The 27,606-nt window shown below is 44.6% G+C and overlaps 1 pseudogene across 1 annotated transcript in view; it reads left to right on the forward strand.

Annotated features, from left to right (window-relative positions):
• The first annotated feature begins 17,724 nt into the window (after positions 1-17,724).
• LOC309889524 (katanin p60 ATPase-containing subunit A-like 2) overlaps positions 17,725-27,606 on the forward strand; it is a 34,484-nt pseudogene continuing 24,602 nt past the window's right edge. Inside the window, exons 1-5 of the transcript in view lie at positions 17,725-17,832; positions 18,340-18,403; positions 20,796-20,898; positions 24,824-24,915; positions 26,823-26,968. The product of the transcript in view is annotated as a katanin p60 ATPase-containing subunit A-like 2 (transcript). The remainder of the gene's footprint in view (positions 17,833-18,339; positions 18,404-20,795; positions 20,899-24,823; positions 24,916-26,822; positions 26,969-27,606) is intronic.

Raw genomic sequence — 27,606 nt, forward strand, 5'->3', positions numbered from 1 at the left:
GCTGACCTAAACCAACCAAAGGGATATTCCATACCATATGATGTCACAGCAATAAAAGGTGGAAACAGGAAGAAGAGGGGAGGGGTGGGCTTTCGTTGTGAAAACGTCGGTCCTCCTCCTGAACATGGGCTACGTGCATTGAGGCCCTGCTTCAAGGACATGGTCAAGCATTACTCATTTGTGGGAAGTAGAGAGTAATTTCGTTCTTCTGCACTTCCATATAGCCTTCATTTGTTTTATTTGTTTGTTTTCCTCCTTTTTTTTTTTTTCCCTTTCCCCCTCTCTTTTCCCCTTTCCTTTTTTTATTCCCTTTAGTTAAGTTGTTTAGTTCATAATAATCTTTAAATATTATTATTATTATTATTTCCCTTTAATTAAATTATCCTTATCTCAACCCGTGAGTTGTTCTTTGCTTTACTTCTTCTCCTCCTCATCTAAGGAGGGGAAGTGAGAGAGCGGTTGTGGTGTTCAGCTGCCCGGCACGGTAAAACCACCACAGTCCTTTTTGGCGCCCAACGTGGGGCTCAAAGGGTTGAGATAACAAGAGAATTGATTAAAACGTGTACAACTAACACACTTACTTGCTAGTCACCATGTTCAGTGTCCTGTTAATAATGGCTTGTTTGATCATATGTCATACAATCCGTGTCATGGTCTCCTTTCTCCTATATATCCGATCTGACAAAGTGCTACAATCTGTGTTCATTTTTTTGAATTCGCTGTGCTGCCAAGCACTGGCCTTGAGTTTAATCTGGCATTCAGGCTCTGCACTGTTATCATTTGGGTCCCATGGAAACTATCTTTTAGAGAATTTTCAGAACTACACTGCCTTCCTTTCCTCATCTGGATGTCAGTTTATGAATAATGTCAGGAATGGTACCTCTTCCTTCTTTTACAGTGGGCTAATTACAACAGTTTGGGAGTATTTTGAACATCCATGTGTAACTCATGTATTGCTATTTCTAATTCTGAATAACGGGTTTCCTCTTCTCTCTAAGATTAGTCGATTGTTTAGAAAACTTACCTGGGAATCTGTCTTGAAACAGTCTTGTGGCAAGTGGCAAGGTGTGTGGGATGATGTTGGCAGGTACCTGTCACGGGTGTCTCCTCCAATAGTTTTGAACTTCACCCCTGAGCAAGTGCAAAATCCTAAAAACCTGGTAGAATGTTTGAGAGCTGTATGTCCTGACCCTGATAATGCCAGAGAACAACAGCTTGCAGCATTGTGCTGGGTCCTGGTTTATTCCTATCAAACACTATTTAACATCATCCAGCACCTTGAAGAGAGGGAGGAAGTTTCTGAGTCTGATGACCAGATAACACATGCTGTGGCTGACCCAGAGGACCAACCAACTATGGTATCAGTCGCCCCCATAGTCAAGTCAAAACAATGGAAACTGAAGTCATCTTTTTTAGTAAGGGAAGAAGCCTCTCCTAAGAAGGAGGGAGAAGGGGAAATGACAGGCACCTCTAAAGCAGAGCCATCACAAAAACAGCAGGAAGAAGAGACGGAAATCATAAAGGAATCAGAAACCACTCGATCCCTATCCCTGAGTAAGTTGCGAGAAATACGAAAGGATTACGGTCGACACATCCTCATCTTTGATGCTGGAATGCTGGGGCCATTAGCCAACAATTAGAAAGCAATGAAACCAAGCAGCTGGGATCCCTCTCTACAGAAAGGCTCGTTGACAGAGTAATTGGGAGAGAGGCACAAGTTCTCAGCCTCTGGAAGCGACTCCTGGCAGCTGTGAAAGAAAGATATCCCCATAAGGAAGATATTGTATATCAAGTAGGCAAATGGGCCACTATGGATAAAGGTCTCCAGCATCTACGGGAATTAGCTGTGCGGGAGATGATTTATAGTGATTTGGACAATGCCCAGACACCTCAAGACCCCGATGAAGTCCAGTGCACAACATCCATGTGGCATAAATTTGTGCGGAGTGCACCATCAATTAATGCCTGTACACTGGCAGTAATTAACTGGGATGAGGGGATGGGACCAACAGTGTATAATCTGTCCTGCCACCTTCAAAAATATGAAGACAATCTCTCTGCTCCGCTACAATCCTGTGTCTCAGCTGTGGAGAAACTGTCTGAAAGACTTGACCACCTCATAGAACGAGCATATTCCCCCTCATCTAGACGGCGTGATACTTCAGCCACTAAGAATCAGCATTCGCCTGCTCAAGAGAGAGAGTACCCAAGATGCACACCATGTGGCAACTTGTGGTTTTATCTGCGTGACCATGGGGAGGATATGAGGAAATGGGATGGTGTACCTACTTCAACCCTAGCTGCTCGGGTATGTGAACTGAAAGGAAATACAGCAGCAAGAAGACGGGCTCCTAAGAAAAACGCTGTTCCAGTTTCTATTGGGCAGTTCCCCAGAGGCAGTAGAAGAGCTGATGTTATTCTTGACCCTGATGAATGGACCTCTTCTTCTCATTTGGAAGAATTAAGTGGCAGACGCTCCAACCAGGACTAGAGGGTCCATGCCTCTGGCCAAGTAGAGGAGAGGGATAACCGGATTTATTGGACTGTGTGGATCCGATGGCCTGGCACATCGGAACCACAAGAATACAAAGCTCTAGTGGACACTGGCGCACAATGTACCTTAATGCCATCAGGCTACCAAGGGACAGAACTCATCTCTATCTCTGGAGTGACAGGGGGATCCCAACAACTAACTGTACTGGAAGCTGAAGTGTGTCTAACTAGGAATGAGTAGCAAAAGCATCCCATTGTGACTGGCCCAGAGGCTCCGTGTATCCTTGGCATAGACTACCTCAAGAGAGAGCACTTCAAGGATCCAAAAGGATACCAGTGGACTTTTAGCATAGCTGCTTTGAGCACAGAGAAGATTAGGCAGCTGTCTACCCTGCCTGGCCTTTCAGAAGACCCTTCCATTGTAGGATTGCTGAAGGTTGAAGAACAACAGGTACCAATTGCTACCACAACGGTGCACCGACGGCAATATCGCACCAACCGAGACTCCCTGATTCCCATCCATGAGTTGGTTCACCATCTGGAGAGTCAAGGAGTGATCAGAAAGACTCGCTCACCCTTTAATAGTCCTATATGGCCAGTACGAAAGTCTAAATGCGAGTGGAGGCTAACAGTGGACTATCGAGGCCTGAATGAAGTCACACCACCATTGAGTGCTGCAGTGCCAGACATGCTGGAACCCCAGTACGAACTAGAGTCAAAGGCAGCCAAGTGGTATGCCACAATTGATATCGCTAATGCATTTTTCTCCATCCCTTTAGCAGCAGCATGCAGGCTGCAGTTTGCTTTCACTTGGAAGGGCATCCAATACACCTGGAATCGACTGCCCCAGGGGTGGAAACACAGCTCTACCATTTGCCACGGACTGATCCAGTCTGCACTGGAGCAAGGGGGAGCTCCTGAGCACCTCCTGAGCACCATTGATGACATCCTTGTGTGGGGCAACACAGCAGAAGTTTTTGAGAAAGGGAAGAAAGTAATCCAAATTCTCCTGAAAGCTGGTTTTGCCATTAAACAGAATAAGGTCAAGGGGCCTGCACAGGAAATCCAGTTCTTGGGGGTAAAATGGCAGGATGGACGTCACCATATTCCAATGTATGTGATCAATAAAATAACGGCAATGTCTCCGCCAACTAGCAAAAAAGAAACACAGACTTTCCTAGGCCTTGTGGGATTCTGGAGAATGCATGTTCCAGGCTATAGTCAGCTTGTGAGTCCTCTATATCGAGTGACTCGAAAGAGAAACTATTTCGAGTGGGGCCCCAAGCAACAACAGGCCTTTGAACAAATCAAACAAGAAATAGCTCGTGCAGTAGCCCTTGGGCCTGTCCGTACCGGACCAGCTGTGCAAAACATACTTTACACTGCAGCTGGGGAGCATGGGCTCACCTGGAGCCTTTGGCAGAAAACCCCAGAAGAATATTGAGGTCGACCTCTGGGTTTCTGGAGCCGGGGCTATCGAGGATCAGAAGCCAATTACACCCCAAATGAAAAAGAGATACTCACAGCATATGAGGGTGTTCAAGCTACTTCAGAAGTTGTGGGTACAGAAGCACAGCTCCTCTTGGCATCGTGGCTACCTGTGTTACATTGGATGTTCAAAGAGAAAATTCCCACTACACACCATGCGACTGATGCTATGTGGAGTAAGTGGATAGCGTTAATTACACAGCAGGCTTGAATGGGAAAACCTAATCGCCCAGGAATCCTGGAAGAGATTATGGACTGGCCGGAAGGCAGAGATTTCGGGGTGCCAATGGAAGAGGTAACCCGTGCTGAAGAGGCACCACCATACAATGAGTTGCCAGAAGACAGAAAGCAGTATGCGTTGTTTACTGATGGATCCTGCCATGTGGTAGGAAGCCATTGGAAATGGAAAGCTGCTGTGTGGAGTCCCACAAGACGAGTTGTGGAGGCCATGGAAGGGGAAGGTGAGTCAAGTCAGTATGCAGAAGTGAAAGCCATACAACTAGCCCTAGAGATTGCCGAAAGAGAAAAAATGGCCAGCATTGTATTTTTACACTGACTCATGGCTGGTGGCAAATGCTCTGTGGGGGTGGCTGCAGCAATGGAAAGAGAGCAACTGGCAGCGCAGAGGTAAACCTATCAGGGCTGCTAACCTGTGGCAAGATATTGCTGCTTGGGTAGAAAACCTGGATCTAAAAGTATGTCATATAGATGCCCACATGCCCAAGAGTCATGCTACTGAAGAACATCAGAACAACGTAGTGGATCGAGCTTCGAAAATTGAAGTATCTCAGGTGGACCTAGACTGGGAACGTAAGGGTGAGCTGTTTGTAGCTCGATGGACCCATGAAACATCAGGACATCTGGAAGGGGCGCCACATACAGATGGGCTTGTGATCAAGGGGTGGACTTGACCACTGAGGCCATCACACAGGTTACCCATGAATGTGAGACCTGTGCTGCAATCAAGAAAGCCATGAAGGTAAAATCTCCCTGGAACAGGGGGAGATGGCTAGGGTTTCAATATGGTGAGGCCTGGAAAATTGACTATATTGGACCACTCCCACAAACACACCAAGGCAAATGGTACATACTCACCATGGTAGAAGCAACTACTGGGTGACTGGAAACATACCCTGTAAACCATGCCACAGCCCGAAACACTATCTTGGGCCTGGAAAGACAAGTATTATGGCGTCATGGTACACCAGAGAGAATCGAGTCTGACAATGGGAGTAATTTCCGAAACAATCTTGTCACCTTCTGGGCCAAGAGGCATGGTATTGAGTGGGTGTATCACATCCCTTATCACCCACAAGCCTCTGGGAAGGTTGAGAGGTCCAATGGACTGTTAAAGACTATGTTACGAGCATTGGGTGCTGGGACATGGAAACAATGGGACATAAATCTACCAGAAGCCACTTGGCTAGTTAACAATAGGGGGTCTGACAGCCATGCTGGTCCTGCCGAAACAAAACCCCTACACACTGTGAAAGGAGCTAAAGTCCCTATAGTGCATGTAGGAAGGTGGATGGGGAAGGCAGTGTGGGTTGCTCCTGCCTCGGGAAAAGGCAAACCCACTTGTGGGATTGTCTTCGCCCAAGGACCAGGGTATACCTGGTGGGTCATGCAAAAGAATGGGGATATCATGTGCGTGCCTCAAGGAGATTTGACCTTGAGAGAAAACTAATCTGTAATCCAAGTTATATGTTGTAGGAAGATGCTGCAGGATCAACGACAGGTCAACTTTGCAAAGAGCCGGGCAGTGCAACAAGGAATTGAGCTAAGCTGGTGCTGGCGTCCAGACATCCAACTCCACCTGCCCTGAGCAGCCACTTTGGCAGATGAAGACCTAATCATCAACAGTTCTTATGAACATTTTCCAAGAAAGACCTAAGGAATTAAAGATATACCTGCCTATTAATCCTGTCCTGTTAAATCCTTGTCCTGTTAAAGGACAAGGAATAATGATGAGAATACTTGTATGCTAAAGTATGGAGGATCTGAGTGTGACACAAATGTTATGGAATAAGGGGTGGAGGTTGTACTGGGTCTGGCTGGAATGTTAACTTTCCCTGCAGCAGCCCATACAGTGCTGTGCTCTGCACTTGTAGCTGGAACAGCAGTGGTATCACACCAGTGTTGTGTCTGCTGCTGAGCAGTGCTGGCACAGCATCGGGACTCTCTCTAACCCTCCTAGGGGGTGAGAAAAAAGTGAGAAGAGAAACATCACCAGGGCAGCTGACCTAAACCAACCAAAGGGATATTCCATACCATATGATGTCACAGCAATAAAAGGTGGAAACAGGAAGAAGAGGGGAGGGGTGGGCTTTCGTTGTGAAAACGTCGGTCCTCCTCCTGAACATGGGCTACGTGCGTTGAGGCCTTGCTTCAAGGACGTGGTCAAGCATTGCTCATTTGTGGGAAGTAGAGAGTAATTTCTTTCTTCTGCACTTCCACGTAGCCTTCATTTGTTTTATTTGTTTGTTTTCCTCCTTTTTTTTTTTTCCCTTTTCCCCCCCTTTTCCCCTTTCCCTTTTTTTTCCCCTTTAGTTAAGTTGTTTAGTTCATAATAATCTTTCTTTTATTATTATTATTATTATTATTATTATTATTATTATTATTATTATTATTATTATTATTGTTTTCCTTTAATTAAATTATCCTTATCTCAACCCATGAGTTGTTCTTTGCTTTATTCTTCTCCTCCTCATCTAAGGAGGGGAAGTGAGACAGCAGTTGTGGTGTTTAGCTGCCCAGCACAGTAAAACCACCACACCAGGCAAGGTAAACAACTGTTAAATGTCCTCTGTCTCTAAGGCAGCAATGCCAAAAGCCCACCGGAACCCTTTTGGGTCCTTGAAACATCCTCTTCTAAGGTGGTTTATGCCAAGGATGCACGGAGCTTCCGGGCCAGTCACAATATGGTGCTTTTCCCACTCATTCCCAGTTAGACTCACTTCAAGCCTCCGATACAGTTAACTGCTTGGATCTCCCCGTCACTCCATAAATACAGATGGGCTCTGGCCCTTTATAGCTTGATGGCATTAGAGTACATTGTGCACCGGTGTCTACTAAAACCTTATACTTCTGTGCGTCTGATGTGCCAGGCCATCGAATCCACACAGTCCAATAAACTCGATTGTCCCTTTCCTCCCCCTGGCTGGAGGCAGGGCCCCACTGGTCCTGGACAGAATCTTCTTTGTTTCTGTGTTTGAAGGACTGTCTGCTGGAAGTTGGAGCAGCAAACTTTTCAGAGAACCCCTTTTTCCTGATTGTTTTCTTTTGCAACTCACGTACCCGTGCCTCTAGGGTCGCAGTAGATTTTCCATCCCTTTTTCTCATGTCCTCTCCATGGTCACGTACGTAAAACCACAGGGTGGCATGGGGTGTGTACCCACCATATCGTCTTACTTGTGCGGATGAACGCTTCCCCATGAAAGCTGAGGTTTGTACAGATGGGGAGGAAGATAAATTATCTTTAAGTTGGTGGAACTCTTCAGAAAGTTTCTCCACAGCCGAGATGCAGGCCTGTAAGGAAGAGGAGAGACTTTCTTCGTACTGCCGGAGTTGTTTAGCCACTTCATCCACTGTGGGTTCCTCATCCTCTTTCCAGGCCATTATTGCCAATGAGCTGGCATATGATGATGGTGCACTCCGTACAAACTTCCGCCACATGGGTCGTGTACACCTGACTTCATCTGGATCTTTGGATGTTTGTCTGAGGTCTGGATCCTCATAAATCACCTCCCGTACGGCTAATTCCCTCAGGTACTGGATTCCCTTCTCCATAGTGGTCCACTTGCCTGGTAGACATAAAAGTTCTTCCTTGAAGGGATACCTTTCCCTCACAGCTGACAGGAGACGCCTCCAGAGGCTGTGAGATTGTGCTCCATCTGCAATTGCTTTGTCAATGCCTGCGTCTCTAGCAAGAGATCCCGGCCGCCTGGCTTCCCTGCCGTCCAATTCCACACAACTGGCTCTGGTGTCCCAGCACCGGAGCAGCCAGGTGACAAGCTGCTCACCTATACAACGACCAAAATCTTTTCGCACATCTCGTAGCTCACGCTCGTATAGGTTTCGGGTAGTTACTGTTGATTTTTCGGCATCCTCATCTTCCTCCTCCTGAATCCCTGATGGCCCAGCGTCGTCCTCATCTCTATACCTAGATTTGGCAGAAGACTCTCTGTGTTCTAAACGACCTGAATCTCTATACCATTTTTTCACCTTCTCTGCAGGGTCAACTTGCACTGCTACAGCTTGTTTCTCTGACCCCGTTACAGGGTCTGCCACAGGGGTTGGAATACCCTCTGCAGGGTCAACTTGCACTGCTACAGCTCGTTTCTCTGACCCCGTTACAGGGTCTGCCACAGGGGTTGGAATACTCTCTGCAGGGTCAACTTGCATTGCTACAGCTCTTTTCTCTGACCCAGCCACAGGAGCTGGAGCAGCTGCAGGAACTGGAGCTGAAGAAGCTGCAGGAGCTGGGACTGGAGCAGCTGCAGGAACCGGGGCTGGAGCAGCTGCAGAGTCCACTGTTGGGGTCACAGTGGCCGTTGGATCTGTCACAGGACTTGGAGTGGCCGCAGGGTCTGTCACAGGACTTGGAGTGGCCGCAGGGTCTGTCACTAAGTTGATAGCAGTATCCATGGCAGCTCGATAGGCATGAGCCAGGCCCCAGCATGTTACAATGATTTGTGTTACTTTGGAACTGCCAGAATCATGACACCTTTTTTTCAAGCATTCTGCCAGTTTTTGAGGATTTTGCAGTTGTTCAGGGGTGAATTTCCAAAACACTGGGGGTGCCAACTGCTCTAGATGCCTGCCCATATCCTCCCATACTCCCTGGCACCCACAACTATACTGCCTCCGGGCAGATCTCTGGATGAGCTTCCTAAGTAGTTGTTTAACTTTAAGCAAAACCTGAAGCACATTCAGGAGGCATAACAACAAGACTATGCTGGTCTGAGTATCCCAAGGATATTCAATATCTTGGAGAGCTATTGTAACAAGCTCGGAGGATAAGAGGGTGGTGAAGGAGAAAGGGAGAGTGATCAAGGAGGATAAGGGGGAGGTGAAGGAGAAAGGGAGAGTGATCAAGGAGGATACAGGGGTGGTGAAGGAGAAATGGAGAGTGATCAAGTAAGAAAAAATATCTTCCCCTTTCCCCTCCACAGATTGACTCCCTAATGAAAAAAGGCAACAGGTATAATTGCTAATAGTTTCCAAGATACAGTTTCCAAAGTATAGAGTCGACGATGTTACTGAGTACAAATACCAAGTTAGAGTCATGACCAGATATCTCATTGTCTCATAAGCCACTGTTACAACACACAGTACCATAATGACCTGAAACCAGGGCCCGGAGAGGATAAACAACATGACAGAGAGCAAATACAGAAAATAATGTGCTATAATACTCAATTTGGAAAACAGGCGCAGCAGAGTTGAGATTAAAGCAATCAGCATTATGACAAGTGACTATTAAGCAGGTCTAATACTTATACCAATTTTAGTTTAACTCACTCTGGTCAGATCTGCCGTTATCTCAACCTTTTGAGCCCCACGTTGGGCGCCAAAAAGACTGTCGTGGTTTAACCCGGCCGGCAGCTAAACACCACACAGCCGTTCGCTCACCCTCCCCCCTCCCTCTCTGGGACGGGGGAGAGAAATGGCAAGTGAAGCCCATGAGTTGAGATAAAGACAGTTTAATAAGACAGGAAAATAATAATAACAATAATAATAATAATAATACAATGATGATAATAGTACTACTAATAAGAATATGTACAAACAAGTGATGCACAATGCAATTGCTCACCACCCGCTGACCGATGCCCAGCCTAACCCCGAGCAGTCCGTCCCCCTCCCCTGGCTAGCCACCCCTATATATTGTTTAGCATGACGTCAGATGGGATGGAATACCCCTTTGGCTAGTTTGGGTCACCTGTCCTGGGTCTGTCCCCTCCCAGCTCTTACTGCACCCCCAGCCTGCCCATTGGCAGGACAGAGCAAGAAGCTGAGACGTCGTTGGCTTGGTGTAAGCACTGCTCTGCAACAATTAAAACATCGGGGTGTTATCAGCACTCTTCTCATCCTAAGCCAAAACATAGCATTCTACCAGCTACTAGGAAGAAAATTAACTCTGTTCTAACTGAAACCAGGACAGACTTGATGATCTTACAGGTCTTTCCCAACCTACATGATTCTATGATTCTAACTATATGCTGAGCAGATGTGTCTCTCAGATCTGTTTTCTGTTAGTTGGTTTTAGTAACCAACCAATATATGAAGAGCTACTGTAATGTGAAGATGTGAAGATTACCTGTTTTTTGAAATGGTTATTCTATAGCAATGAGTTGCACAGTTTAATCAGATGCTATGTGAAAATACTTGTTTCTTTTAATCTTGCTGCTCGGTAACTTGTTTTTATGTTTTTAAATTGTGTTGGTATGTTCCTAGTTGCTATAGTAATCATCACTGTGTAAATCAGTAAAAATAAATAGCATGTGGTATCTTTTTCACAACAAAATCTAATTTAATTTGGAAACAGTTATGGAAGCCTCTACTTAGTATCATAAATCTGATTCATCTTAATTTGCTGTTAACAGAAAGGGAAAGTATAATCTACTCTATATAAATAATTTTTCTAATCGTATTAAATCAAATTTTCTCCTTGGATATAAGCGCACAATTTTTCTTTAGTTTCTGGAGACTGCCTATTTTTATCAGAGAGCAGAATTTATCCCAAGTATTTGTCTTGAGGATACAATATTTTTCTGCAGAACAATTAGTCTGTGAAACACTAAGCCCTAAAATATTACTAAAGGAAATGGAAAGATTCACAGAAGATTTGGATAGTTTGATGAATTAAATGAAATTAAATTAGTGAATACTTCAGGGCATGGACTAATTACTGACTGTATTTTGATAGATGCTTACGGGGGAATTTTCCTCCTGCTACAAAGCTTCTTGCACCTTTTCTTGCATAGCGTAGAGTACATAGAGAGCAATTTTTCAGTATTATTTATAACAGTGATAAGTGCAGCCATGAAGTTACCGAGCAGTAAGATTAAAAGAAACAAGTATTTTCACATAGCATCTGATTAAACTGTGCAACTCATTGCTATAGAATAACCATTTCAAAAAACAGGTAATCTTCACATCTTCACATTACAGTAGCTCTTCATATATTGGTTGGTTACTAAAACCAACTAACAGAAAACAGATCTGAGAGACACATCTGCTCAGCATATAGTTAGAATCATAGAATCATGTAGGTTGGGAAAGACCTGTAAGATCATCAAGTCTGTCCTGGTTTCAGTTAGAACAGAGTTAATTTTCTTCCTAGTAGCTGGTAGAATGCTATGTTTTGGCTTAGGATGAGAAGAGTGCTGATAACACCCCGATGTTTTAATTGTTGCAGAGCAGTGCTTACACCAAGCCAACGACGTCTCAGCTTCTTGCTCTGTCCTGCCAATGGGCAGGCTGGGGGTGCAGTAAGAGCTGGGAGGGGACAGACCCAGGACAGGTGACCCAAACTAGCCAAAGGGGTATTCCATCCCATCTGACGTCATGCTAAACAATATATAGGGGTGGCTAGCCAGGGGAGGGGGACGGACTGCTCGGGGTTAGGCTGGGCATCGGTCAGCGGGTGGTGAGTAATTGCATTGTGCATCACTTGTTTGTACATATTATTATTAGTAGTACTATTATCATCATTGTATTATTATTATTATTATTGTTATTATTATTTTCCTGTCTTATTAAACTGTCTTTATCTCAACTCACGGGCTTCACTTTCCATTTCTCTCCCCCGTCCCAGAGAGGGAGGGGGGAGGGTGAGCGAACGGCTGTGTGGTGTTTAGCTGCCGGCCGGGTTAAACCACGACAGTCTTTTTGGCGCCCAACGTGGGGCTCAAAAGGTTGAGATAACGGCAGATCTGACCAGAGTGAGTTAAACTAAAATTGGTATAAGTATTAGACCTGCTTAATAGTCACTTGTCATAATGCTGATTGCTTTAATCTCAACTCTGCTGCGCCTGTTTTCCAAATTGAGTATTATAGCACATTATTTTCTGTATTTGCTCTCTGTCATGTTGTTTATCCTCTCCGGGCCCTGGTTTCAGGTCATTATGGTACTGTGTGTTGTAACAGTGGCTTATGAGACAATGAGATATCTGGTCATGACTCTAACTTGGTATTTGTACTCAGTAACATCGTCGACTCTATACTTTGGAAACCGTATCTTGGAAACTATTAGCAATTATACCTGTTGCCTTTTTTCATTAGGGAGTCAATCTGTGGAGGGGAAAGGGGAAGATATTTTTTCTTACTTGATCACTCTCCCTTTCTCCTTCACCACCCCCGTATCCTCCTTGATCACTCTCCCTTTCTCCTTCACCACCCCCTTATCCTCCTTGATCACTCTCCCTTTCTCCTTCACCACCCTCTTATCCTCCGAGCTTGTTACAATAGCTCTCCAAGATATTGAATATCCTTGGGATACTCAGACCAGCATAGTCTTGTTGTTATGCCTCCTGAATGTGCTTCAGGTTTTGCTTAAAGTTAAACAACTACTTAGGAAGCTCATCCAGAGATCTGCCCGGAGGCAGTATAGTTGTGGGTGCCAGGGAGTATGGGAGGATATGGGCAGGCATCTAGAGCAGTTGGCACCCCCAGTGTTTTGGAAATTCACCCCTGAACAACTGCAAAATCCTCAAAAACTGGCAGAATGCTTGAAAAAAAGGTGTCATGATTCTGGCAGTTCCAAAGTAACACAAATCATTGTAACATGCTGGGGCCTGGCTCATGCCTATCGAGCTGCCATGGATACTGCTATCAACTTAGTGACAGACCCTGCGGCCACTCCAAGTCCTGTGACAGACCCTGCGGCCACTCCAAGTCCTGTGACAGATCCAACGGCCACTGTGACCCCAACAGTGGACTCTGCAGCGGCTCCAGTTCCAGTTCCTGCAGCCACTCCAGTTCCAGCTCCTGCAGCTGCTCCAGCCCCGGTTCCTGCAGCTGCTCCAGTCCCAGTTCCTGCAACTGCTCCAGTTCCAGTTCCTGCAGCCGCTCCTGTTCCGGTTCCTGCAGCTGCTCCAGTCCCAGCTCCTGCAGCTTCTTCAGCTCCTGTGGCTGGGTCAGAGAAAAGAGCTGTAGCAATGCAAGTTGACCCTGCAGAGAGTATTCCAACCCCTGTGGCAGACCCTGTAACGGGGTCAGAGAAACGAGCTGTAGCAGTGCAAGTTGACCCTGCAGAGGGTATTCCAACCCCTGTGGCAGACCCTGTAACGGGGTCAGAGAAACAAGCTGTAGCAGTGCAAGTTGACCCTGCAGAGAAGGTGAAAAAATGGTATAGAGATTCAGGTTGTTTAGAACACAGAGAGTCTTCTGCCAAATCTAGGTATAGAGATGAGGACGACGCTGGGCCATCAGGGATTCAGGAGGAGGAAGATGAGGATGCCGAAAAATCAACAGTAACTACCCGAAACCTATACGAGCGTGAGCTACGAGATGTGCGAAAAGATTTTGGTCGTTGTATAGGTGAGCAGCTTGTCACCTGGCTGCTCTGGTGCTGGGACACCAGAGCCAGTTGTATGGAATTGGACGGCAGGGAAGCCAGGCGGCCGGGATCTCTTGCTAGAGACGCAGGCATTGACAAAGCAATTGCAGATGGAGCACAATCTCACAGCCTCTGGAGGCGTCTCCTGTCAGCTGTGAGGGAAAGGTATCCCTTCAAGGAAGAACTTTTATGTCTACCAGGCAAGTGGACCACTATGGAGAAGGGAATCCAGTACCTGAGGGAATTAGCCGTACGGGAGGTGATTTATGAGGATCCAGACCTCAGACAAACATCCAAAGATCCAGATGAAGTCAGGTGTACACGACCCATGTGGCGGAAGTTTGTACGGAGTGCACCATCATCATATGCCAGCTCATTGGCAATAATGGCCTGGAAAGAGGATGAGGAACCCACAGTGGATGAAGTGGCTAAACAACTCCGGCAGTACGAAGAAAGTCTCTCCTCTTCCTTACAGGCCTGCGTCTCAGCTGTGGAGAAACTTTCTGAAAAGGTTCACCAACTTGAAGAGAATCTATTGTCCTCCCCACCTGAACCAACCAGTGTCCACCGACCAAAAGAGAACACTTGGGAGAAACTTTCTGAAAAGGTTCACCAACTTGAAGAGAGATTATTCTCCTCCGCACCTGTACAAAGCAGTGTCTCAGCTATCAGGGATAGGCGTTCATCCACACAAGGAAGGTGATATCGTGGGTACTCACCCAGTGCCACCCTGTGGTTTTACTTACGAGACCATGGAGAGGACATGAGAAAATGGGATGGAAAATCTACCGCGACCCTAGAGGCACGGGTACGTGAGTTGCAAAAGAAAACAATCAGGAAAAAGGGATTCTCTGAAAAGTTTGCTGCTCCAGTCCAGCAGACAGTCCTTCAAACACAGAAACGAAGAAGATTCTGACCAGGATTAGGGGGGCCCTGCCTCCAGCCAGGGGGAGGAAAGGGACAATCGAGTTTATTGAACTGTGTGGATTCGATGGCCTGGCACATCAGATGCACAGAAGTATAAGGCTTTAGTAGACACCGGTGCACAATGTACTCTAATGCCATCGAGCTATAAAGGGTCAGAGCCCATCTGTATTTGTGGAGTGACAGGGGGATCTCAGCAGTTGACTGTATCGGAGGCTGAAGTGAGTCTGACTGGGAATGAGTGGAAAAAGAACCACATTGTGACTGGCCCCGATGCTCCCTGTATCCTTGGCATAGACTATCTAAGAAGAGGATATTTCAAGGACCCAAAAGGGTTCCGGTGGGCTTTTGGTATAACTGCCTTAGAGACAGAGGGCATTAAACAATTATCTACCTTGCCTGGTCTCTCAGAGGACCCCTCTGTTGTGGGGTTGCTGAGGGTCGAAGAACAGCAAGTGCCAATCGCTAGCACAACTGTGCACCGGCGGCAATATCGCACTAACCGAGACTGCCCGATTCCCATCCATAAACTAATTCGTCAATTGGAAAGCCAAGGAGTGATCAGCAACACTCATTCACCTTTCAATAGTCCCATATGGCCAGTGCGAAAGTCTAATGGTGAGTGGAGGCTAACGGTGGACTATCGGGGCCTGAACGAAGTCACACCACCACTGAGTGCTGCAGTGCCGGACATGCTGGAACTCCAGTACGAACTGGAATCGAAGGGAGCCAAGTGGTACACCACAATTGATATCGCTAATGCATTTTTCCCCGTCCCTCTAGCAGCAGAGTGCAGGCCACAGTTTGCCTTCACTTGGAGGGGAGTCCAATATACTTGGAATCGGCTGCCCCGGGGTGGAAACACAGCCCTACCATTTGCCATGGACTAATCCAGTCTGCGCTGGAGCAGGGGGAAGCTCCTGAACACCTGCAGTACATCGATAACATCATTGTGTGGGGTGACACAGCAGAGGAAGTTTTTGAGAAAAGAAAGAAAATAGTCCAAATCCTTCTGAAGGCCGGTTTTGCCATAAAACAAAATAAAGTCAAAGGACCTTCACGAGAGATACAGTTTTTAGGAATAAAATGGCAAGATGGACGTCGTCAAATCCCAATGGATGTGATCAACAAAATAACAGCTATGTCTCCACCAACTAGCAAAAAAGAAACACAGACTTTCCTAGGTGTTGTGGGGTTTTGGAGAATGCACATCCCAAATTACAGTCTGATTGTAAACCCGCTCTACCAAGTAACCCATAAGAAGAATGAGTTTGAATGGGGCCCTGAGCAACAACAAGCCTTTGAACAAATCAAGCAGGAAATAGTTCATGCAGTTCCCCTTGGGCCAGTTCGAACAGGACCAGATGTAAAGAATGTGCTCTACACCGCAGCCGGGGAGAACGGCCCCACCTGGAGCCTCTGGCAGAAAGAACCTGGGGAAACTCGAGGTCGGCCCCTGGGGTTTTGGAGTCGGGGATACAGAGGATCTGAGGCCCGCTATACTCCAACTGAAAAGGAGATATTGGCAGCATATGAAGAAGTTCGATCTGCTTCGGAGGTGGTCGGTACTGAAGCGCAGCTCCTCCTAGCACCCCGATTGCCGGTACTAGGCTGGATGTTCAAAGGAAGGGTCCCCTCTACACATCATGCAACCGATGCTACCTGGAGCAAATGGATTGCACTGATTACTCAGCGGGCTCGAATAGGAAACCCCAGTCGCCCAGGAATCTTGGAAGTGATTATGGACTGGCCAGAAGGCAAATACTTTGGGATATCATCAGAGGAGGAGGTGGTCCGTGCTGAAGAAGCCCCACTGTACAACCAGTTACCAGAGAATGAGAAGAAATATGCCCTGTTCACTGATGGGTCCTGTCGTATTGTGGGGAAGCATCGGAGATGGAAGGCTGCTGTATGGAGTCCTACACCACGAGTTGCAGAAGCTGCTGAGGGAGAAGGTGAATTGAGTCAGTTTGCAGAAGTGAAGGCCATTCAGCTGGCTTTAGACGTTTCTGAACGAGAAAAATGGCCAGTTCTCTATCTCTACACTGATTCATGGATGGTAGCAAATGCCCTGTGGGGATGGTTACAGCAATGGAAGCAAAACAACTGGCAGCGCAGGGGAAAACCCATCTGGGCTGCTGCATTGTGGTAAGATATTGCTGCTCGGGTAGAGAACCTGGCTGTAAAGGTATGCCACGTAGATGCTCATGTGCCCAAGAATCAGGCTAATGAAGAACATCAAACCAACCAGCAGGTGGATCAGGCTGCTAAGGTTGAAGTGGCTCAGGTGGACCTGGACTGGCAACATAGGTGACCCAAACTAGCCAAAGGGGTATTCCATCCCATCTGACGTCATGCTAAACAATATATAGGGGTGGCTAGCCAGGGGAGGGGGACGGACTGCTCGGGGTTAGGCTGGGCATCGGTCAGCGGGTGGTGAGCAATTGCATTGTGCATCACTTGTTTGTACATATTATTAGTGGTATTACTATTATCATCATTGTATTATTGTTATTGTTATTATTATTTTCCTGTCTTATTAAACTGTCTTTATCTCAACTCACGGGCTTCACTTTCCATTTCTCTCCCCCGTCCCAGAGAGGGAGGGGGGAGGGTGAGCGAACGTCTGTGTGGTGTTTAGCTGCCGGCCGGGTTAAACCATGACAAAGTCCAACCGTTAACCTAGCACTGCCAAGTCTCCCAGTAAACCTTGTCCCTAAGCACCACATCTACGTGTCTTTTGAATACCTTCAGGGATGGTGACTCAACTACTCTCCTGGGCAGCCTGTTCCAATGCCTCACAACCCTTTTGGTGAAGAAATTTTTCATAATATCCAACCTAAACCTACCCTGGTGGAACTTGAGGCCATTTCCTCTTGTCTTGTTGCTTGGGAGAAGAGATTGACCACCACACTGCTACAACCTCCTTTGAGGTAGTTGTAGAGAGTGATCAGGTCTCTCCTGATATCTTTTTCTCTAGGTTTTTCTATAACCCTGTTCCCTCAACTGCACCTCATTTGGCAGTGTATATGCTCTTGGAAAACTAGGGGTTTCAGGGGAAGCAAGGCATATTGTAGCACTTCTGTGGAAATGATTGCTATGTGTGCTTTCCTCTTGTGAGCTGACTAGTAAACAGGGTTAAATGATAGGTTTGCTTCACTTAATAGCACAATTGTTTTATAACTGAGTCGATGCTTTTACTTTGCCAAAGGTGGTTATTCTAGTGTAGAAGTTTTGCTAACATGATGTGATATATGTTGCAGGACATCTATCTCCATAATCCAAATGTGAAGTGGGATGATATTATTGGACTGGATGCAGCTAAAAGACTAATCAAGGAAGCAGTTGTTTATCCTATAAGGGTAAGATGCTAAATAGATCAGAGAAAACCATCGTTGAGCTCATTAACATCTTCCTTGAAATTACAGTGGTGGTCTCACTATTTCTGTGCTTTTGTAGGCAGTTTCTGTTGGAACTGTTCCTGTTTAATTTAGAAATGGAATACCCATTCTCCTATAGGAGAATGTAAAAATGTAAAAATTTTGTTTGGGGTTCTAATATTTTGCACCATTGGCAATGTAAAACGTACTGGATTTGGCCTTTACTAATTCAATGTAAAATGACTTACAGAAGAGAATATAAAGCCAACTGCATTTGAAGAATTCATTTAAAACAATTTCAAATACAGTTAATACAGTATTATTTGCAGTACTCAGATCATATATATCATAGCTTGCTTTTTTTTTTTCCTGTCTTCCAATTTCTTAGATTTCCTGAATGTGTTAGGAGCGGGGGGTAAGGGTTAGAATTCCTTGCATCTTGTTATAGATGATATTTATAATCCCTGAAATACTTTTTGGTTTCTGCAGTACCCATAGCTATTTACAGGCATTCTGTCTCCTTGGAAGGGTTTATTGCTGTATGGACCACCAGGTATGGAGTGTTTTTATAGCCTATCCATGTGTTTGTCACTACTTCTGTTTTTGTACTACCCATAAATCACTGATGCTAATTAGATCAAATGTGTTAATGTATCACATAATAATTAATAATAAGAACATCATCTTAATCATCTTTGAAAGGTCCTGGAGAACAGGAGAGGTGCCTGAAGACTGGAGGAGAGCCAATGTCACTCCGGTCTTCAAGAAGGGCAGGAAGGAGGATCCGGGAAACTACAGGCCAGTTAGTCTCACCTCTGTCCCTGGAAAGGTATTGGAGCAGCTTGTTCTGGATGCCGTCTCCAAGCAATTGGAAGAGAAGAAGGTTATGAGGAGTAGTCAGCATGGATTCACCAAGGGGAAGTCATGCTCGACCAACCTCGTTGCCTTCTACTTCTATGATGGCATCACCAGCTGGGTAGATAAGGGGAGAGCGGTGGATGTCATCTACCTTGACTTCAGCAAGGCTTTTGATACTGTCTCCAATGACATCCCACTAGCAAAGCTGAGAAAGTGTGGGATAGATGAGTGGACGGCAAGGTGGGTTGAGAACTGGCTGACTGGCCGAGCTCAGAGGGTGGTGATCGGAGTAGCAGAGTCCAGCTGGAGGCCTGTGACTAGCAGTGTTCCCCAGGGGTCAGTGCTGGGTCCGGTCTTGTTCAACATCTTCATCGACGACCTTGATGAGGGAATAGTGTCTGCCCTCAGCAAGTACACTGATGACACAAAGCTGGGAGGAGTGGCTGACACGCCAGAAGGCTGTGCTGCCATTCAGCAAGACCTGGACCAGCTGGAGAGATGGGCAGATAGAAACCAAATGAGGTTTAATAAGAGGAAGTGTAGAGTCCTGCACCTGGGAAGGAACAACCGCATGTATCAGTACAGGCTGGGGAACGACCTGCTGGAGAGGAGCTCCGAGGAGAAGGACCTGGGGGCCCTGGTGGACGACAGGTTGACCATGAGCCATCACTGTGCCCTCATGGCCAAGAAGGCCAATGGGATCCTGGCGTGCATAAAAAAAGAGCGTGGCCAGCAGGTCAAGGGAGGTGATCCTCCCCCTCTACTCTGCCCTGGTCAGGCCTCACCTGGAGTACTGTGTCCAGTTCTGGGCTCCCTGGTACAAGAAAGACGGGGATCTCCTGGAAAGAGTGCAGCGGAGGGCCACAAAGATGATACAGGGCCTGGAGCATCTTCCCTATGAAGAAAGGCTGAGAGATCTTGGTCTGTTCAGCCTGGAGAAGAGAAGACTGAGAGGGGATCTCCTCAATGTATATAAATATCTGAGGGGTGGGGGACAGAAGGATGTAGCCAACCTCTTCTCAGTGGTTTGTGGGGATAGGACAAGGGGCAATGGCTGCAAGTTAGAGCACAGGAAGTTCCGCACTGACATGCGAAAGAACTTCTTCACAGTGAGGGTGATGGAGCACTGGAACAGGCTGCCCAGGGAGGTTGTGGAGTCTCCTTCTCTGTAGATATTCAAGGCCTGTCTGGACACCTACCTGGGCAGCCTGCTCTGAGGAACCTGCTTTGGCAGGGGGGTTGGACCCGATGATCTTTCATAGGGTTCCAACCCCTACAGTTCTGTGATTCTGTGATTCTGTGATTCTGTGATTCTGTGATTCTGTGATTCTGTGATTCTGTTAACATGTTCTGTAATTTGAAATGAAAGAAGACAATATGGATGATCATAACTGCCTCTTGCACTCAAACCTATTTGCCTTTCTCACAACCCTTGACTATTTCTACACTTGAATCTTCAAAAAAAAAACACAGTACTTACACTACCCATTAGGAGAAATGAGAATTGATATTGCTACTCAGCTTGGACAACATTAATCAAGTTTGGCTTGACCTCATCTTGCAAAATGCAAATAAATCTGGCATGAGCTCTCACCTTCTTGAAGAAAAATGTCCTTGCCTTCTCTCTTCTGTGTTTGGCAATCAGTTTGGAAATGAGGTGGAAGCTTTGCCCTCTTCTGTGCTAGCTGGGCATTTTCCACTCAGCACAGCCTCACTGCTCCTTCTGCTCCATTTCAACACAAGGGAGGAAGCACTGCCACCACGAGTGTGGCTGGGAGGGAACAGAGGGCACAAATACTGTGTGAGTCAGATTGCAAAAGCTGTCACTCCAGTAAACTCCATTTGTTCTAGTGAACGCTTAGATGCACTTTACATAGAAAGTGGTCTGGCCATCTCAGCATGTCGTACTTCAGAATATGGAAAACACATTTGCAGTGCTGTAATACCTAAATTTCTCCAGGCAATCCTAGAAGGACCTTTCCTATTTTAATACTTTTATCTGACTAATAGTAAGATGAGGGGAATTATTCAAACATTTGCATTGTATTTCTTTAAAGAGTGAATTTCTTCAACACTGTTGTTTGTAGGTACTGGAAAAACATTGCTTGCTAAGGCTGTTGCCACAGAATGCAATACAACCTTTTTCAACATATCAGCAAATGGAGAGGTGATTCTGAAAAACTTGTCTGGGTAAGAATTATCTTATTCGTTATACAAACATCAGATTGTCGTGGTTCCGCTCGAGTGGGCAGCCGAGCTCCACCACAGCCGCTCTCTCACTCCCCCTCCTCAAAGAGGAATGGGGAGAAAATATGTGAAAAGGGCTCAAGGATTGAGATAAGGACGAGAAAATCATGCAATAATTATTGTAACGGGCAAAACAGACTCGGCATAAGGAGATAGTAAGATTTATTGCCTACAACTAACAAGCGAGAGAAGTGAGAAAACAAAGGAAAAAAAAACAAAAGCACCTTCCCCCCCCATCCACCCTCTTCCACCTCCTCCCCCCGAGCGGCGCAGGGGAACGGGGAATGGGGGTTATGGTCAGTCTACAGCACTTCTTCTCTGCCGCTCCTTCTCGGTCACTCTCGTCCCCTGTGCTGTGGGGTCCCACCCACGGGATGCAGTCCTTGATGAACTGATCCGGCGTGGGCTTCCCACAGGCAGCAGCTCTTCCAGAACTGCTCCAGATATGGGTCCGTACCACGGGGTCCATCCCTCAGGAGAAAACTGCTCCAACCTGGCTCCCCTACGGGCAGCAGCTCCTGCCAGATCACCTGCTCCTGCGTGGTCTCCTCTCCACGGGCTACAGGTCCGGCCCGGAATCTGCTCCGGCAGGGGCCTTCCACAGGCGGCAGCCTCCGTCGGTGCAGGGCCACCTGCTCCACCGTGGTCTCCTCCACGGGCTGCAGCGTGGAACCCTGCTCCACCGTGGTACTCCATGGGCTGCAGGGGGACATCCTGCTTCACCATGGTCCTCACCACAGGCCGCAGGGGACTTCTGCTCCGGCGCCTGGAGCACCTCTCCCCCTCCTTCTACACTGACCTTGGTGCAAGGCTGTTCTCCCACTCCCTTGACTCTCCCGGCTGCTGTGTGGCGCAGCGTTTTTTCCCTGTCTTAAATATGCTCTCACAGAGGCGCAAAACAACATCGCTTATTGGCTCGGATCTGGAAAACAATGGGGCCCTTCCCAAACATGGGGCAGCTTCTAGATCTTTCTCACAGAAACCACCCCTATGGCTCCCTGCTACCAAAACCTTGCCACGTAAACCCACTACACACTTAAAGAACTGGAGTTTAAAACAGAACTGGAAAAGGAGTATTTCTTTGATACTCATCATCTTTCCTGTCTTGGAAAAAATATGTGACTCTGTATCTAGTTCTTAAAATGGGAATAACATCACTTCTGCAGAAGTCTTAAAATGGATTCTTGCTGTGGAATTTTAGTTATGTAATGCAAGATGAAGTACATGTCCCAAAGCCAGCAAATATTTTTGACTCATTAGTAAGAAACAAGCAAGCTGTATCCCTAACTAAACTAGTGTTTTCTTAGTGACCCCTTCAGAGTACTTCACAGTCTTTGTGTGAGGGTTGGCTCCTAGACTCCCTACAAAATATACCTGCTCTTTAGGATCCCAAATTCCCTACTACTCTCATCTTGCAAGGCACAGAATTGGCAAAGAACTCCGTTGTCACAGTCAAACACAGACATAATGTTGCTTTAATGAAGGTAATTTGATGGCAATTGGGTAAATGTATTTTCACAATACAGACTGGCAACTAGCATGCATGGTTCAGCTGTGATACAGAACATTTCAGGAATTTAGATGTGGCCTCTGCACCCTGAGGTGCCCATCAGACTCTTTCTGTAATGTCAACCATTTCAGTGTAAAAAATTCACAAACCTTTAGTCTTCCTTTACTCTCACCTCTTAGGATCCTCTTCAGATAGATACAGAGCTCTTGAAAATGAATAGTCCTGATAGATTGCACTTAGCAACTGCCATTACAAGCATTGTTAATGCTTCAAAATCTCCCTTGAAATTTAGGATGTCTGCAACATATTCTTCTTGTGTCCTTTTTTCCTTTAAAATGGCATGTTTTTTTTTCTGGCATTCACCTCGTGTGTTATTGATCCTCTTGATATCTGTGTCAGTATCTCCCTAAAAGTTTCCCTCCTGTCAGGAGAAGGGATCATCTGTTTTTTTGACACAACACCATCCAGAAAGCTTTTTGTGAACATGCTGCAGCACTTGCAATTATATTGAATCTGTGGTATTTCACCCTTGGTGGGTCTTTGGCAGAATCCAGAAATGAAACAAGACTGTGGATCAGGACAGCTCTAAGAAAAGTACCATGTGAATTTATATCCTAAAATGACATGAAGATGATGCATGGTCTTCTGAAATTGTGTGAAGTATATGGCAGTTTTGCGGTTATGCAGAGGAATATCAGCTTATACTGTTTTCCTCATTTCTCAGCTGTATTGATGTTATTTCATAGTTTAGATTCATAATAAAATTGTAGACTGAAAACTGATAGCACCTTTTGCATGACAGCAGTGGAAGATAAACAAACAAAACTGATATCATAGCATTCAATTTTTGTTTCAGCAACCATCTTGGAAAAGCCACTCACATGGCAAAATTATTATACGATCCAGTGTTTGACTTAATTGCAAACTTTTGCTTCCTTAAACAGTATGAGTTACAATGCTGATCATATACTACTTGTGATCCAAAGTGTAGAAAATAATATATATCTTTTAAAATTTGTTTTTAAATGTTCAGATTAAAAAGTGCTGGATTAATGTATATTATTAGTGATACTTATTTAAAAACTGCAAGAATGCTTCATCAAAGAAGAAATTAATATATATATATTCTTACTATTACTCCCTCTTTACAGAAGAATAGATGAAACCCTTTTCTTTTTTTTTCAAAATGTCAGACCCAGGTTTTGTGTGTCAGCTTAATATTCCATTTTTTAATCTATCCCTGATTGTTCAAGCAGTTTGTTTTCTCCAGGGAAAAAACAACAACAACAACAACAACAAACAAACAAAATAACTTCTTAATTCTTATCAAAAGAAGCAGTCCATTTTTTTTTTCATTATGGTGTGGTTGATTTATTATTTTCCTCAAATCTTTATTAAAAAAAAAGCTACAAAAGGAGCACCATAGAGGACAGAATGTTTAATCTCTGATAGCAATTTAGAACTTCCCAGAATCCTCTGATAGGTCATTTCCTTCTATCCCATTATTCTCAGGGTACTCTGATAGGATTTAGACAAAGATTTACATATAAAAACAGGATTACGTGCTTGTATATCTCCTTTACAAACCTTTCAGAATTTGAGAGGATTCAGGGACCCTCAGCCTACCCAGATTTTTTGCCCTGGAACATATTCCTTTTTGTCCTAGAAGTTTGGAGTATGGGTAGCATTATTTATCTCCTGCGCCAGTGGCTCTTAATGCCTTTTTTGTGTTAGTTTTTGATTCGTGGAAGAACTCTACAACTCAAAGCAAATAAGTTATAAAGTAGGTATGTGGTTTATTTCGGCTTCGGGCACATGTGGGATAGCTCCCAAAGGCATGCGCGCCTTAACGCAGCAACTTGCTTTGGTTATATGCAGTAAAAAGTTACATATGCATGAAGTTTCCCAATACGCCTACACATATTCATAACCCATCCCCACTTTGTATTAAAATTAGCTCCAAGAAGTCATTTCCATAAACTCCTCCCTTCTGCACCTGCGCAGTGTCTTCTGGTGGTGGTCGTCCGGGGGGAGGGGTCATGGGGATGAAGTTCGATAACTCTTCTTCATCACCACTAGCTGACCCCCTGCCTTTGTACAGACTCAGCTGCTCCTTGGCTCTTGTCCAAATCACAAGGTCGGTCTCAGCTGTTTTTTGAGACAGGTTCCCCATTTTTGTCAGGAAACATCCTCTGTGAGAGGCCCTGAGACTCCTTGTTTCAGTTAATTTTCACAGTAGTAAGCAAAGACACTCAGCAATATCTATTTTAAAGTGATTAAGCAAGCCCCCATTCTTCTATCTCTGGCTTCATTTTCTTGTTAATGTTTTCTGTCACTTTTACTCTTCTCTTTAAACAGGTGCTATTTGAGCTTGCCTGGCACCATGCTCCTTCCACAATTTTCTTGGATGAGCTGGAGTCAGTTATGAGTCAAAGAGGCACTGTTTCTGGGTAAATTATGAGATCACTTCCTATGGTCTTAAGAGAATATGTCCCCCTTTGCAATGTATATTTTTAATATTGTGTTTCAGGTGCTGACCAAAGTTTAATCATACAATATACCTGCTAGAAACAAATCTTAGCTAAAGTAAGGCATGAGACTACTCTGTAAACTTTAATAGAAGCATGATTGGGCCCCTGAAAGACTTGTCTTTTCAATTTTATTGACAGTGGAGTTATTTTGAGTGATAAGGGTAATTTTCATGACTTAATAGTAAGTTATTTTTCTTCTGTTATGTTGTCAGCTTTAGCAGCCTTGTAGTGTATTATTTTCAGAATGCCTATCAGCTCTGAAAATACTGTTCTATGAAAATGTTGCATATGCTGTGGGGATTTAAAGAGAGAGATGTGGCCATTGTTTCATTCACAGTAGATGAGATCAGTAGAGAAGTGTGAAACGCAGGTTGTGTGAAGTTTACCACGGGACTATGGAAATAATGGGTCTAGGAAGATTGTGAGCAGGAGAGAGGCACATGAATGCATAACCAGTGCTTTTGTATTTTCAAATAAGGTATTTGAAGTGGAAGTAAAAACAGCTGGGGAAAAGAACAGGTGGCTTGTTAGGGGCAAGTGAAAAGCAGTTGGTTCTGTGATGCTTTGGACAGGCTGGGGCATAGCAAGGTAAGATGTAGTGTGTACAGTAGAATGGCATTTTCATTAACAGGGCAAATTTTGATAGCATTGTCAGGACTTAGAGTTGCAAGAATGGGGGGGGGGGGGTGTTATTATTGTCATCCATGGGGTAGACAGTTTTAGTTTTTAAAAAAAATAAGAGGATTGAACAAGGAGGAGAAGCAGGAGAAATACAAAAATATCATTATGCCTATTAGGAGCCCATTACAGTGTGACTATATGCATGTTATATACTATAAACTATATGCTTACACATATGCATAAATAGAATAGGCCATATCATAAATACACAACCTATAATAATTGTCAGTTGATAGCTATAAATTATGGGGCAAGTCTTGCTTTCATACTTTTTTTTAAAAGTTCTCATTAATATCACTGGTTTAGGTATTTCAGAAAGGGTTTTTATCTGAGATCATATAGTTATTTTTATGTATCCTTATTAAATATTGACATCACACCAATGTGTAGATGTCTTTACAGAAATAAGCCATTAAATTTGAATTATAATTCTTATCATCTAAGGCCCTGATGTTTTCTCTGGATTTGGTTCAGGGGTTACCAAGGACTTCACGTTTGGAACTGAGAGTTCAAACTGGTTTCCTTCAAAATTGGTTACCTGGATCAGGGCCAGAATTCTTAGTGCTTTGCTTAAGTTCCCCTTCTCTCCTTGAAGAAGGATCCTTTGTGTGTGGTCTCTGCCCTATTTTTCAATTTGTTTCAATGCTGCAAACTCTTCTGTTTACTTCTGATACAACATTTTGCAAACTGTTGAATTCAGCAGTACGTGTATCTTCTTGTGGCCACTTAAAATTTGCTCACAGAAAAATGCCAGTAGTTGCCCTGAATAGGTAGGTGTATAAGTTGTTTAATGGCAACTATTGTGTTATAAATTCTCCTACATAGGTCAATCAATCAAAGCCTTAGTTGTTTTCCAGTAAACATTGCTTTTATTTGGAGATTAATATAAAGAAAAAATAAAACTAAATAGTTTCTTTGGATTCAGTAATGGTGAACACTCATCACTTTAGTGTACTGAAAAGAGGCCATTTAAGTAATCATTAGAAAACTTAATTTTAATGCTTAGGTGTTAGCTAATAGAGCATAATCACACTTTGAATTGGGGCAAAGTGGTGACAAGGACTCAGTTGCTGTGAATGACACTGTATAAATAAAATGATTACTTTAATGCACTGAGCAAATAAAGTTTCTCTGAATCTTGGTAGTGGTGAACATGAAGGAAGTTGACAGATGAAAGCAGAATTACTGGTGCAGATGGATGGCTTGGCCTGATCTGATGATCTTGTATTTTTTTATTATTGTTATTTTATTTATTTATTTATTTATTTTTAGCCGCTTCTAATCTGCCATGGTAAGAGATCCAGAGAGTGCATTTTGAATACATTTGCATGAGCTTCTAAGCATAGATAAAGGCTTTATTTAGGCTTTTACAGAAAAAGCTTTGATATTTGGTTAAAGCATGTAAAGATTAATTTGGAGCTTTTACTTTTAAACTCTGCAATTCTTTCTATTTGTACCACATGAGAATAATTCATAATAAAGTCAACATATGCTGGTGCTACCAGCTGCTAACATTTAAAGTGGAGTATTTGACTTTAGAGGCGAGTTATTTACTATGTTTAAGCTAAGAAGGGTTTCAGCCTGGAAATACTAGATGTTTTAAGCACCTTATGTTTAGAAGGATATTCCATAAATAGGAAGGTTGGATTTTATTGGTATCAAATTTGACTTTTAAAAGTTGAGGGACAAAATTCTTCGGTTCTTTTAACATAATTTGGAACAGAAGAATAAATGGTTGGAAATTAGAACTAGAATATTTCATCACATTGGCTATCAAAATGGGCAGAACAGGTATTGAGAACAAGAGAGAGAGGAGAGGAGGATGACAACAGTCAGCAGAAAATGGCCAGCTCTGTGCTCTCCTTGGATGGCCTCTCCCATGGCCACCAGCAGCTAGCAGGTTGATCTGGCTGGATCACTCACCTGAAC

The sequence above is a fragment of the Aythya marila genome (assembly GCF_965140915.1).
Source record: "Aythya marila genome assembly, chromosome: W".
NCBI lineage: Eukaryota > Metazoa > Chordata > Aves > Anseriformes > Anatidae > Aythya > Aythya marila.